The sequence below is a fragment of the Lissotriton vulgaris genome, chromosome 8 (assembly GCF_964263255.1).
Source record: "Lissotriton vulgaris chromosome 8, aLisVul1.2, whole genome shotgun sequence".
Lineage (NCBI taxonomy): Eukaryota > Metazoa > Chordata > Amphibia > Caudata > Salamandridae > Lissotriton > Lissotriton vulgaris.
The window spans coordinates 15,061,710-15,075,244 of NC_141696.1; the positions used below are offsets into that span (position 1 = coordinate 15,061,710).

At 45.0% G+C, this 13,535-nt stretch overlaps 1 protein-coding gene across 1 annotated transcript in view; it reads left to right on the plus strand.

Moving 5' to 3' along the window:
- Positions 1-10,013: 10,013 nt before the first annotated feature.
- The window catches only part of LOC147693232 (tyrosinase-like), a 300,724-nt gene continuing 297,202 nt past the window's right edge, over positions 10,014-13,535 (plus strand). The window contains exon 1 of the mRNA XM_086933640.1: positions 10,014-10,055. The gene's annotated coding sequence lies outside the window, so the exon portion shown is untranslated. The remainder of the gene's footprint in view (positions 10,056-13,535) is intronic.

Below are 13,535 nucleotides of genomic sequence, written 5' to 3' on the forward strand. Positions count from 1 at the left end.
TTTCACTCAGCCACTTTTGCGAGGCGCACCTGCCCCGGAACGCCCACCCTGCGCCGAAACGCCCACAAGTGGCGCAGGGCTTTACAACGTGACGCATCTGCCTCGATGCGTCACGTTGTAAATGGGTCGTAGGGATGCGCCACGTTTACGCCACAGTTGCGTGACGCAAACGTGGCGCATTCCCAACATAAATCTGCCCCTTTATGTTTTTCTTTTTTCTTTTAACCCATACAAATGTAACCTTTACCATCATTATATTTTCTCTCACATTTTCAATTGCATTATGTTACCTTGGTTTTACTTATGACTATATTTTCAATGCAACATACATAAACTGAAAAAAAGTGAAAAAATATTTGAAGGGGAAAATAGCAATACCCTACCCCCTATCATTGTGGGTTTGACTCACAGGGACTTCTTGGTGACAAAATTAAAAAATAATTGATGTGTTTGCTGCAATCGCCTGCAGGATCATGGCAAATCCAAAGAAAAAGAAAACAGTGGCCTACCATTTTTTAAAATATTTTGGGCCTCCTCCCTGAGCAGATTTGGACCTGGGGACTCCATCCCTGGGGCCAACTCTTATCAAAAGGAGAGTGTTTGTGTGGCCCTGCTCCCGAACCTTAAAAAGCCCCAGGGACCGTATTCCCTGGGGCCAAATAGTGTAAAAAAGGGAGGGGGCTGTGGGGTGCCCTCCCACGAGCCTTAGGATACCCAGTGGACCCTATTCCCCAGTGACAAAATTATCTTTAAAGGCAGATGGGCTGAGTGCCCCTCCTTCCTCTCCTTTAAGAGGTCCCAGGGACCCCAACCCCAAGGCCGGCTCTCCCAGGAAGACCACTCCCAGGACAGAGTAGTTTCCCTGCCCACATTAGAGCGAGGAAGGTAACATTTGTTTGTTCCTGCCTGGCAGAAGCACTTTTAAATCTCCAGCCAGGCGGGAACCTCAATGTCTTCTCTCTGCCAGTGGGAGATTTAAACATGCTCCTGCCGGGTGGGAGCAGATTTCTGTTTCCCTGCCTGAACTAATTCAAAGACAACTGCTCCCTCTGGACAGGAGCAATGCCCGCTCTCACGCCATGTGTGGAACTGGCGAGGGCTGCAGGGGCCCTGGGGCTCCCCCATATAGTGGTTTGTGGGTACCGCAGGTGGGCACCGTGGCACCCACCTCTGGCCCTCTGGGACCCAAAAAGGCTTGAGGATGGTGGCTTCATGCCCCTGCTATGAATAATGTCTTTCTGCCCCAGAGAATGGGGTCCCCAGGGCCTAACAATACTCCGGGAGGGTTGCCCCATAGCTCACTCTCCTTACTAAACATAATTTGGCCTAAATGGATGAGGTCTCATCCTCTAATAAGGGTCAGGGAGGAGGTCCCCATGCCCCTTACCCTTTTCTTTTGCATTTGCCCCCAGGGGATGAGGTCTCTCAGGCCTAGTGGGCTCAGGGGGGGGGTCACATGCCCCCTTCTCTTAATAAAATAATTCAGCCTGAGGGATGGAGTTCTAAGTTCCTATAAGGATCAGGGAAGAGGGTTTTGCACCCCCATTATTAGTTAATGCACCCAGGGATGATGTCCAAATGTCTAAGGCTCGGGACGGAGGCCATATGCCCCCTTACCCTAATATTATTCTTTGGCACTTTGGGATAGGGTCAAAGTCATTGTTTTTGGCCAGAGGTATGGGTTCCCCAAAGCGTTATAGGGCTTGGGGTGGGTCATTCCCCCCATACCCTAACTTTTATCTATTGCACATATGAGCTCAGGTGGACGTTCCACATTCCCCCCTAATATAAATATGTTTGGCCCCGATAGATGGTGTCTCTAGGACTTCTTAAAGCTTGGGGTATGGTAGTTGGTCACAAAGCCCCAAACGTTTAGGTAACTCATAAACCTGGGAGGCCCCATGCCCCTCCCCTAATATAAATATGTTTGGCCCAAGGGGATGGAGTCCAGGGGGCCTTTTAAAGCTCTCTATGGGAGAAATGCTCCTTCCTCCTCTATAATTAATGTATGGCCCCAGGGTGCAGGTTCCCCGCAGACCAATTGGGCTCAGGATTGGAGCCATACACCCCTCTCCGCTTATATAATATGTTTGGCACATAGGATAAGATCCACAAGGCTTGTTAAGGCTGGTTGGGAGGCCATGCCTCCTCCACGTTTAGGTTTTCACCCCTAAAGATGGTTACATTGAGCAGTTTCTGGCCCCAGGGGATGGATCCCAGGGGCTTCATAAGACTCAAGGCGGGGGCCATACGCCCACCCCTCTATAAATTCTGTATGGTTGGGGCAGGGCCCCCAGGGAACTTTTAGGGTCTGGAGATGGACCACTCACCACTTTTCCCTAATATAAGCATGTTTGGCCCCAGGGCATGGTGTCCTTGGGGCCTCTTAAAGTCCAGGAATTGGGACATGTGCTCCATCCTCTATAACTAGTGTATGCCCCAGGGCCCATTTTGGCTCAGGATTGGGGCCACATCCTCCAATTATGGCACCGGGGCATGGGGTCCCCGGGGCCTCCTAAAGCTTAGGGAGGTAACAACAAACCCCCTCTCCTATAATTAGTGTATGGCTACAAGGGATAGGGTCACCCGTTCCCATTCAGCCTCAGGGTGAGAGGCAGAGTGCCTGCTCCTCAAATCAAAATGTTTTTGTTCCCAGGCCAATAGGGACTTGTAAATGGGAGCAAACCCCTCCCCTGGCAGGCAGCTGGCTTCCTGTGGGGGATTGGAAACAGATCCTAGCCACAAGCCAGACCATTTGCATGCAGCACACCGGCATCGGCTGGGCATGGCTTGAGTTATTTGTCCACAGAGGGCTGTGTGCAGGGCCAGACCGTACCAAATGCCGCGTACGGCCATGGGTTAGCTTCACACATGGTAATATAATATTAGTTTATGTTAAAAAGTACTTTGAAATGCACTGGAAAAAACAATGTTTAAAATGACGTTTTAGTTAGGAATTGTAATTATATCTTAATTTACATTTTTGAAAACCTTATAAATTCATTGAAAAAAACAAAGGTTAAAGTGATGTTGCAGTTAGGTGACAATTTCAGTGTCATTGTAACATTTTGATTAAAAAAACAACAGAAAGTCATGAGTTAATGCTAGCATAGATTAATATAGCTAACTATAACTTGAGCACTACTTATGACCTCACACATTACACCACTCACAATGTTCTATGACATAATGTATCTCAAAATACATAATTGATGCCCTCACTGATGACACTATCCAAGGTACTGTTGTAGACACTACTCTTTAAAGGAATATAGCATTAGAGGTATGAAAGTAAGTAGAAAATAGCTCAGAACAATATAGAGCTTCCTTACTGCCATTGCACATACTGCCCCCTTAGGGAAGCAAGCTTCTGTTATGTGCAACATTGAGCCTTTACCACACAAAGACTTGTGTGTGTACAAATGCCCAGTTTGTGATTCAGTAACCTAGTACTGAATAGAAAATTGGGCTTGAGATTCAGTAGGAAGGAGCATGTTTCAGGTGTCCCTCCTAATAGCGACTTGCGGTGGTATGTGTTAATTTTTAGCGACTGAAATGTGGTTGCAAACTATTTGCATTTTACAGCGAACTTTGAGTTGGTGGTAACCCATGTGCAAGTAGGAAGGGGTCTGTAATGACCCCCTTCTCTTTTGTGTAGGTTGGGGAAAACATTTTTAGGAGCAGGCAGTGCTCTTAAAACATTTCATTCAATGTTTCTGTAAAGAAATAGACGACATTTTAAAAAATTGCTGTATTTAAAAGCAATCACAGACATGGTGGTCTTCTGACCCCAGCAGACCACTAATCCCTGTGATTTATGTGATTCCCAGTGGGTCATAAACTGAGACCTACCAGATGAATATGAATGAAGTAGGACTATTTGCAAACTACTGGGAGTCGCAAATTGTGTTAAACATACATTTCCACATCTCTGTTTGCGATTACCAAACAGTGAATTGCTAAAATTCGCTATTTGGTGATCTCAAACCCTAGAATGCGTACATCTTGCCCTAACTCAATGAGATATTGGGTTGAACGAATTACCTTATGCCCTGCTAATGCATAAAACAGGCACTTGGCTCTGCGCTGCACCATAAGACTCCATACCCCAACACAGCTCCACGTGCATCAAAACTGAGGTGCACAGTAGAGATGGCATGCTTTGTACACCAAGTACTTTCTAACAGCTGTCTCCTAGCCCAAATCAGACTTAAAGTTCCCTATGCCTTATGCAGACACATAGTCCTGTTTTTTGGAACAAAGCTCTTGCATTCTTACGAGTTTAACACAGAAAAAGTAGAAGTCCCAGGCCAATGGGTTTTCACAATTAAATATGTGAAAAGAGTGGAACTTCAGCATGAGGATAATGAATTGTGTTAGGAAGTGCGAGCATTTATTATCATACTAGCAGCCCGTCCCGACGTTGTCTGGGTATGAATTGCTGCCGGCCAGTAGTATATTGTTTCGTAGGATTTTGTTTTGATTGCATTTCTTATCTATGACAGGCCTGTGAAACGCTCCGATTCACAGTGCACTGCTGATGCACTTAAGAGTGCGCGTTCCGTAGTGTGTACTTTATTTTTCCTTGCAATATTATATCGCGCAAACTCGACAACATGGCATGAGCACAATTTACATTACAGAAGAACACATTCATTTGTGGTAGGCAGGGGGAGACAAAGCAATTTGCCTGGAATCTCAGGATGTTGAGCTGAAGCAAAGATTCGAACGTAGCTGCCCAGCTCTAAAGTTCGCAATTCTAGAACTTGTGGCGGGAGGTGTGTCTAAAAGTGTATGTCGGTGCTGGCCATCAATGAGCGAGACCTGTGCATTTTTCAAATGGGTGGTGAAAAAATATGAGTATGTTGCTGGAGATGTGGGCCGCCGTGCCACCAATGTACTTACTGGGGGAGGGTAAACACCCATTATTCCGCAACTTTCTTTCCGCATACCATCACTCCACATACGTTCATTACAAAAGTACCATGACTCCGCAATGCCATTATAACGCATGGCATTACATTTTATATGCTTTTACCATGCATACATTTACATCTAAATTCATTGTAAATGCATGAATGGTAAAAGCATGGTAAGGTAAGTATGGGTATAGGTGTATATATTTTGGGGTACTGAGGTATATGTTTTGGGGTGTTTGGGTATTTTAAGGGTTCAGATATAGTTTTGGGTTATGGGGTACAGGGGTAGTTTTAGGGTTTACGGATAGGTATGGGTTTTGGGGTACAGGGGTATTTTCAGGGCTAGGTTTGGGTTTTGGGGTATAGGGGTATTTTTAGGATTCAGGGCTAGGTTTGGGTTTTGGGGTACAGGGGTATTTTAAGGGTTCAGGGCTAGGTTTGGGTTTTGGGGTACAGGGGTATTTTTTAGGGTTCAGGGCCAGGTTTGGGTTTTGGGGTACAGGGGTATTTTGGGGTTCTGGGGTAGGTTTGAATTTTGGGGTACAGGGTTATTTTTAGGGTTCAGGGCTAGGTTTGGGTTTTGGGGTACAGGGATATTTTTAGGGTTCAGGGGTAGGTTTGGGTTTTGGGGTACAGGGGTATTTTAAGGGTTCAGGGCTAGGTTTTAGTTTTAGGGTACAGGGGTATTTTAGGGTTCAGGGGTAGGTTTGGGTTTTGGGGTACAGGGATATTTTTAGGGTTTAGGGATAGGTTTGGGTTTTGGGTTACAGGGTATATTTATAGGGTTATGATGGGTTAGTGTTTAAGGGTGTTGGGGTATTTTAAGGAGTAAGGGTGGGTTATGATTATGGGGTGCAGGGGTATTTAAAGGGAGCAGGGTGGGATTAGCACACAATATGAGACATGGCATGAAGGGCGGAACGTACCACACGCCCCCAGCGTTTGTCACGCCCCCAGCACACGCCCACAGCACAACGCAGACACGCCCACAAGGGACTACTTTGCTGGCACGGTTCTTTTACCTTTTAAATGTATATGGTGGGCGTCTGCATAGCCTATGTCCTTCTGCTGCAACTGCCCTTTCCAACGCTGTATTGGGTGTTGTGATTGGTGCTGTGGTTCCTGAGATTACCCGCCTCAAAGTTTTGGGCTCTCTCTTTATTATATTAGTATAGATCAAACTGGTTTTGGTCAAACTACAGCCACCCAAAAAATAAGCTTTGTAAGGCAATAGGTTTCACAATTATTGGGCAAGTGCCAACGTATTGGTTTTACACATGCATTTTATTTTGCTACTCTGAAACAGCCATATTGAAGAGGTAAACTAAAAAAGTGGAGCGCAGTGCATCGGAAAGCATTTAGGGCCAGATGTAGGTGGCCCATTACCGGTAGATAAACCCGAAATTCGGTAAATTTCAGGCTTACCGACTGGTATTGGGCCATTTCCTATGTAGGGGATGATTAGGTAAATACCGAATCGATATTTACCGATTCAGTATTTACCAAATCATTATTTACCGATTCGGTATTTACCGAATTGGTAAATGACATGTAGGAAGCACTTTAAAGAGTGCTCATTTGCTTTCAGGATTCGTTATTTACCACCAACTATTAGTTGGTGGTAAATAACGAATACCTTTGATAATTCAAATTTGTGCATTTTCAACTGTGCCATGTGACAGATATACATGCCCTTAGGGCAGATATGTGTGCCACATGTGCACACAAGCACGATTCAGGGATGCAACAGAGTGTCAATGTTACACCCTGCCACCCTTGAATGTTTCCATATTGTGCCTCCAGGCCCATTGGAATGAATGGCAATTACCGAATCGGTAAATACTGATTCGGTAAATACCGAATCTTAACGATTCGGTAATTTTTACCGAATATTTACCTACATAGCATACCGATTCTAAAATACTGAATCAGTAAAATTCGGTATTTTAGAATCGGTAAATACTATTTACCTACATCTGAACCCTTAATGTGTGCGGGAGCACAAACAGGAACAGAAGCGATGTGATGTTCATGATTACATGTCAACACCCTTGCAATAATGTGGTTGTGATATCAGTCACCTTTGTGATGGAGGACCCATCCAACAAGCTATAAATCACACCTTTACACTTTACATCTTGTTTAGTGCAAACAGCATGTATCTCAGGTGCAGGGCACCTCTTCTGTACCCCACATGCTAGAGACCCATAGGACCAGATTTACCAAACTGTCACCCAACGCAGTGCAGCCCTCAAAGCTTCTGCACGGGGGTGCATGAGCGGGATAGAGTAGGAAAGCACCCTATCTACTAAGATATGGCCCTGTCCTGCTCTCTCCCTAGCACTGGTGCACTGGCTGCTGAGTGCCACGCATACACCGTTACACCCTGGCGCAAAGGTGTCTGCATGCGTATTGGAAGGACAGCCTTTCAGTTTAAAATACTACACTCAGACTAACTTTAAACTGTTTCCCACATTCTACGTGTGCTGTCCAGTGCAGCACACATGCAAAGTTAAAAAAGGTACGAAAAGTAAAAACATTTGTCCTTGCTTCAAAATTGCAATACTTTTTAGTGCAAACCCTGTCTGCCATTATTAGTAGCTAGTGTTTTGCACCAAGATCAATGGGTGGGTCCATGGGAACGCCTATGTACCCACAATTGGACCACTCCATTGACACAGAGTAATGCCAAGCAGCCTCTTCTGACGTCTGGCAATAGAATTTAAATCCAGTAAAAATCATGCGGTGTCGATTTGCATCACTTTTCTGCTGCATACCCAGCACAAAAGGTTTGTAAATCTGCCCCCTATAGTTTTGCGGACAGTACTTCATCATGCGGTGTAGATTTGCATCACTTCTCTGCTGCATACCCAGCACAAAAGGTTTGTAAATCTGGTCCATGGACTTTACCTCTTATTCCATGAAGAAGGCGCGTACCTTGTGTGCAGGAGCTCAGTTCTCTGCTTCTGATGCTTAGGACGCATAGATGATACACCTATTTAGTGCACATCACTTACCTCTTGTGCAGATCTAGGGGCAGATTTACAAGCGACCACTTCCCTTTTGCGTCACTTTTCCCTTGTTAAAAGTGACGCAAAAGTGGCAGAAGGGGCTTGTAAATCTGCCCCCGATAGTTTGGCGGACACTACTCCATCAGGGTGGTTGAGGGCATTACATCTGCCACTCAAACAGCTTACCATCTGCCAAATTTAGACATCACTGCTGGCCCAAAGGTGGCTGATGTACTTTGACAGGAAATGCTGTCAGAAATGCTGTCATGGTGGTTCCTGTCAAAGTGCAAATATTTTAGTGGACATCTGCTGAGACAGTTTTGATGACTTTCCAATACATTTTCAAAAACCTTCTGTTTTGCGCCCTGCCAGCATGGGTTTGGTATTCAAAACCAAAATCCTAAGGACCAGCACACTTAGGCATTTTTTTAGTTCAGTGTTTGGGCTAAAGTTTTTTTTACTGTCCCTTTAAAACAGGTTTTACCCATTGATATTGGACAGATGAAAAGGACATTACACTGTCCACCCTCATTAGGGCAGGTGGAGTGCTGCTCTTCCTCCAACAGCTCCTACTCTGTTGTGCTGTTCAAGGAAGCTTTCCATCAACAGAGCTAATGGGAGCACCATCATTGGAGAACTGACAGTCCCTCGACCCTAAATAGGGCGGTCCGGCGGATCATGATTTCTGACAGGTTACTCCATTGCATTTGCAACAGAGCACTTGGCTGTCCACCAAACTATAAATTACCCCCTGTGGTCTGTTTGTTGTTCTTAGGGGTATATGTTGTGTGTAAGGTATCGGTTTGCACCTCACAAGGTGTCCAATTAGGATGGCGGGCAGAAGGGATCGACCGACTAGCCGTCGGCGGTCCTGCCATAGGGATTATAATGCTACCACCTGCAAGGCAGTCGCACTGTGCATTCTTTGCATTGCAGCAGGTGCTGATGGCTGCAGCACCCGCCGCATTGCAAAAAATGCACCCTGTACATGTCCCTGCACCGCACGGTGCAGGGATATGTAGGGTGGCACCATAGGGGCCCCCCAGTGTCCACTTTGGAGGGCCAGAGCATAAGGATATGGGTACCCAAAGTCCATTTCCTCCTGCCTGTTCATGACAGGTTAACCATCATTTACAAGCGGGTGGAAAGGGACATTGTAATCCCTATGGTGGTGCCTAGCAGGCACGGCAACTATTGATGGGTATACTGCCCTCTCCGCCACACCAGCGGGCTCAAGGAGCCAGTCAGATGTCGGCAGTTGGTCTTTCTGACCGCCATCCGCCCGCCCGCCATTGAAATATGGCGGACAGATACGATAGGTCTGACTGCGGTGGGACTGCCACTGACGGGCTGTCAATGGCTGTCCCACCGTCATTCTATTCAGGCCCAAGGTTATGATACAACTTCTTTGTCAGTGAGGGTACCATCTCAAATTGGTTGAACCACTACTGTTTGACCTCAGGCACCTACGAGATACGTCATACTCACCACATAGCTAGGCAATCGATTACTTCCTCACATGTATGAGAACAAGTCATGTGTGATTAATGTATAGGCTCCAATTCTACTTGTCACAATATGAAGCCACTTCTTTCATATGTCCAACATTGTGGTCTCCTTCTGGCCAGGAGATGAACCTCTGAACCTAAAAGGCTCCTAATACAACCAGAGCTCATGCAGAGAGGGCACCATGGGTGCCTAGGGTTATACCAGGACACCAGCTTCCTATGCTACATGCTTAAACCTCACACAGCCACGACTAGAGCTCTAATTTTGGCAGCCAATGACAGTCCTGTCCATGAAGAAATGCAGCAAAAAGAGCCTTAATAAACAAAAAACATCTCTTACTTTCCAGTGCGTATATTACATTTCCTTCCTGGGTGCCTCTGGGAGCGGAACTCTTGTGAAATCTCCATTGTTGTTTGTCCTCCCTCATGTGAGGGCTGTTGTCCTGCCTTTGACTTCTAGAGTCCTCTTTGCACACAGGAAGCCCCACCCCTCTGGATGCCTGCCCCAGGGACCCAGGCACTCTGTATAAATATGTGTCTCTGGGTCTTTCCAGAGACGTCTGAGGTGGTGCAGAAGGACAGCCCTTGTGCAGAGTGTGCAGCTCAGCACCACAGAGGTATGACACTCTATGACTGCTCTCTGACTGCTGCTGTGGGCAATCACAACAGCCTTCTAGTGTGTGTGTTGAGTGTTGAGTTCAGTATTATAATATAGGGGTTTGCCCACATGATCCCACAATGCCTGGGCAGGGAACAATGTTAAAGAAAAAAGTAGTATAACTTGGGGACAGATTACTACAAAGGTAATTGCCACTGTGAATATTTTAATTATTCTCTGGTGATGTATTCACTTTTACAAGCCATGATTTATTTTAACTTTTTGACAAGCATAGTAATCTACACTCCGGGTGTACCGGGTGTACCTGGGGTGAGCATAATGGTGTAATCATAACATTACACATAGTATGGAAAATAAAGGGAGGAGGAAAATAATCACCAGATCTGTGTTTACAAATCTAGTGTAGAACACAAAGAACGGTACATTGACAACTAGAAACTTTCTTAACTAAATTGTTTCTATTTACTGTGGTGGAAAATTAATGAGCACTTTTCAATTTTGGGGGTTTACTGTTGATCTCTAAAAGTCTTTATTTCCCAGACTCCCTCTTCCAAGTATCAGCCAGGTGGGCTCAGGGTGCACAGATAAATGACTGATGCTGTGCCCTGTTCTGGGCAATACTGCACCACTGATACAAGGCTGGTGTTCCTCCTCTGTCTGTGAGGAGCTTCAGTAGTAGGATGGTCCTCAGTAGCACTTGTCCTCTCCTCTGGCCTCTGTCCTGAACAAAATGGCAGCTTCAAGAAGACTTCCCTTTCACTCAATTCTCTGCAGCCTAAACATTTGCAGGATGGTCAGTCTATTGAAGGTTAGAGGACAGCAATTCCCTTAAAGGTTGGTTTGGAGAACCACGTCTCCTGAAGCTTGGATTGGAGGCAGGCCACTTTCTTGAAGGCTGGATTGGAGATACTATGTCTCCAGAAGCTTGGATTTAAGGCAGGCAATTTTTTGAAGGCTGGATTGGAGACCGTGGATCTCTTGAAGGTCGGATTGGGGACAACCCATCTCTTGCACTTCGAATTGGAGACAGCACATATAGAGCAGGTTGGATTGGAGGCACTGCTTGTCTTGATAGCTGGATTTGAGACAGCGCATTTTGTGAACATTAAAATGAGGCAGCACATCTCTGGTAGATTAGGTTGGCGTCAGCATATCTATTGAAGGTTGGAATTGGGGCAGTGTCTCTCCTTAAGATTAAATTGGAGGCAGCACCTCTCTTGAAGGTTGAATTAATGGCAGCGTCTCTCTTTAATATCAGATTGGAGGCAGCACCTCTCTTGAAGGTTGAATTAATGGCAGCGTCTCTCTTTAATATCAGATTGGAGGCAGCACCTCTCTTGAAGGTTGAATTAATGGCAGCGTCTCTCTTGAATATCACATTGGAGGCAGCATCTCTCGTTAAGGTTGAATTAGTGGCAGCGTCTATCTTTAAGATTAGATTAGAGGCAGCACCTCTCGTGAAAGTTGAATTAATGGCAGCGTCTCTTTAATATCAGATTGGAGGCAGCACCTCTCTTGAAGGTTGAATTAATGTCAGCGTCTCTCTTTAAGATTAGATTGGAGGCAGCACCTCTCGTGAAAGTTGAATTAATGTAAGCGTCTCTCTTTAAGATTAGATTGGAGGCAGTACCTCTCGTGAATGTTCAATTAGTAGCAGCGTCTCTCTTTAAGATTAGATTGGAGGCAGTGTCTCTCTTGAAGATTGATTAGTGGCAGCGTCTCTCTGTAGGATTAGATTGGAGGCAGCGCCTCTCTTGAAGGTTGAATTAGTGGCAACGTCTCTCTTTTAGATTCGATTGGAGGCAGCACCTCTCTTGAAAGTTGAATTAGTGGCAATGTCTCTTTTTTAGATTAGATTGGAGGCAGCACCTCTCTTGAAGGTTGAATTAGTGGCAGCATCCCGGTATAATATTATATTGGAGGCAGCACCTCTCTTAAAGGTTGAATTAGTGGCAGCATTTCTGTTTAATATTGTATTGGAGGCAGCAGCTCTCTTGAAGGTTGAATTAGTGGCAGCGTCTCTGTTTAATATTATATTGGAGGCAGCAGCTCTCTTGAAGTTTGAATTAGTGGAAGCGTCTCTTTTTAATATTATATTGGAGGCAGCACCTCTCTTGAAGGTTGAATTAGTGACGTCTCTCTTTTAGATTAGAATGGAGGTAGCACCTCCCTTGAAGGTTGAATTAGTGGCAGCGTCTCTGTTTAATATTATATTGGAGGCAGCACCTCTCTTGAAGGTTGAATTAGTGGCAGCGTCCCGGTATAATATTATATTGGAGGCAGCACCTCTCTTAAAGGTTGAATTAATGTCAGCGTCTCTCTTTAAAATTAGATAGGAGGCAGCACCTCTCGTGAGGTTGAATTAATGTCAGCGTCTCTCTTTAAGATTAGATTGGAGGCAGCACCTCCCTTGAAGGTTGGATTGGTGGCAGTACTTCTCCTGAAGATTAGAGATTAGAGACAGCATGTCTCTTGAAGGTTCTATTACTGGCAACATATCCTCTGAAGATTAGATTGGAGGCAGCCTGTCTCTTGAAGGTTCAATTGAAGGTGGCTTGAACTTTAGAGGGTAGAAAACACTGTCAGATGAGTTATTACCACAACGTTGATTTTGTAATGAGGGAGCTGAAACATTGAACCATGCATGCAATTTGAGCTGATTCAAGAACTATGTCATAACACAGGGTTACAGGGTATCTCCTAAAGTCATTATGTTACTGATTCTTGTATTAAAGGCTGGTTGGGCTCATGCATTGTAGACCTCAAGTTAGAGGGCTCTAAATGCACTCATGGTTATGGGTTCTTTAAAAACATTATAGTTGTTTCCAGAGCTTGATAGAACACTGACTGTGAGTTCATGAGTGTACAACTGTGAGTCTATGAAAGCAAGTGAACATGCAGGTGTGTCTATTTGTGTTTTTGTGTATACATGTTTACACCCTTTTTGTGAGTACATGTGCATGCATGCATGTGCGAGTGTTTGTGTGTACATGCGTGCATATGGGAGGGAATGCAGGAATTTAAACCTCTGCAATGCAAACTTTCTGCCACAAGTGTTCGATTTATCTAAACTTTAGATGGAACCCAAGCCCTTTCTTCAGTGTAGGTGACACCAGAATGAAAGGTTTGTTGTGATGGATTTAAGGGTGCACTATGTAGAGTCCAGGGGCCACTGCAGGTGTATTGAGTATGGTGGTGGCTAATCAGCCATATGCTAACCACTGCGAGTGACGTCACTCTGCGCTTTCGCAAGAAGGAAATCCACGCACAAAGTAGTGACCTGTTTGCCAAAGGCTATTAACCCAATATTTGCTTTGGAGACTGAAACTATTTTGTAACTTGAGTAACATTTTTTATAATATTAGCAAGGTCCCAGCAGCTCCTGCATCAATAGCATTGTCTGTAACAATGATAAATTTAAACCAGAATTAGCAAAGGAAAAACAATCTTGATTGACTGACTTTTCTACTTCTAGTTT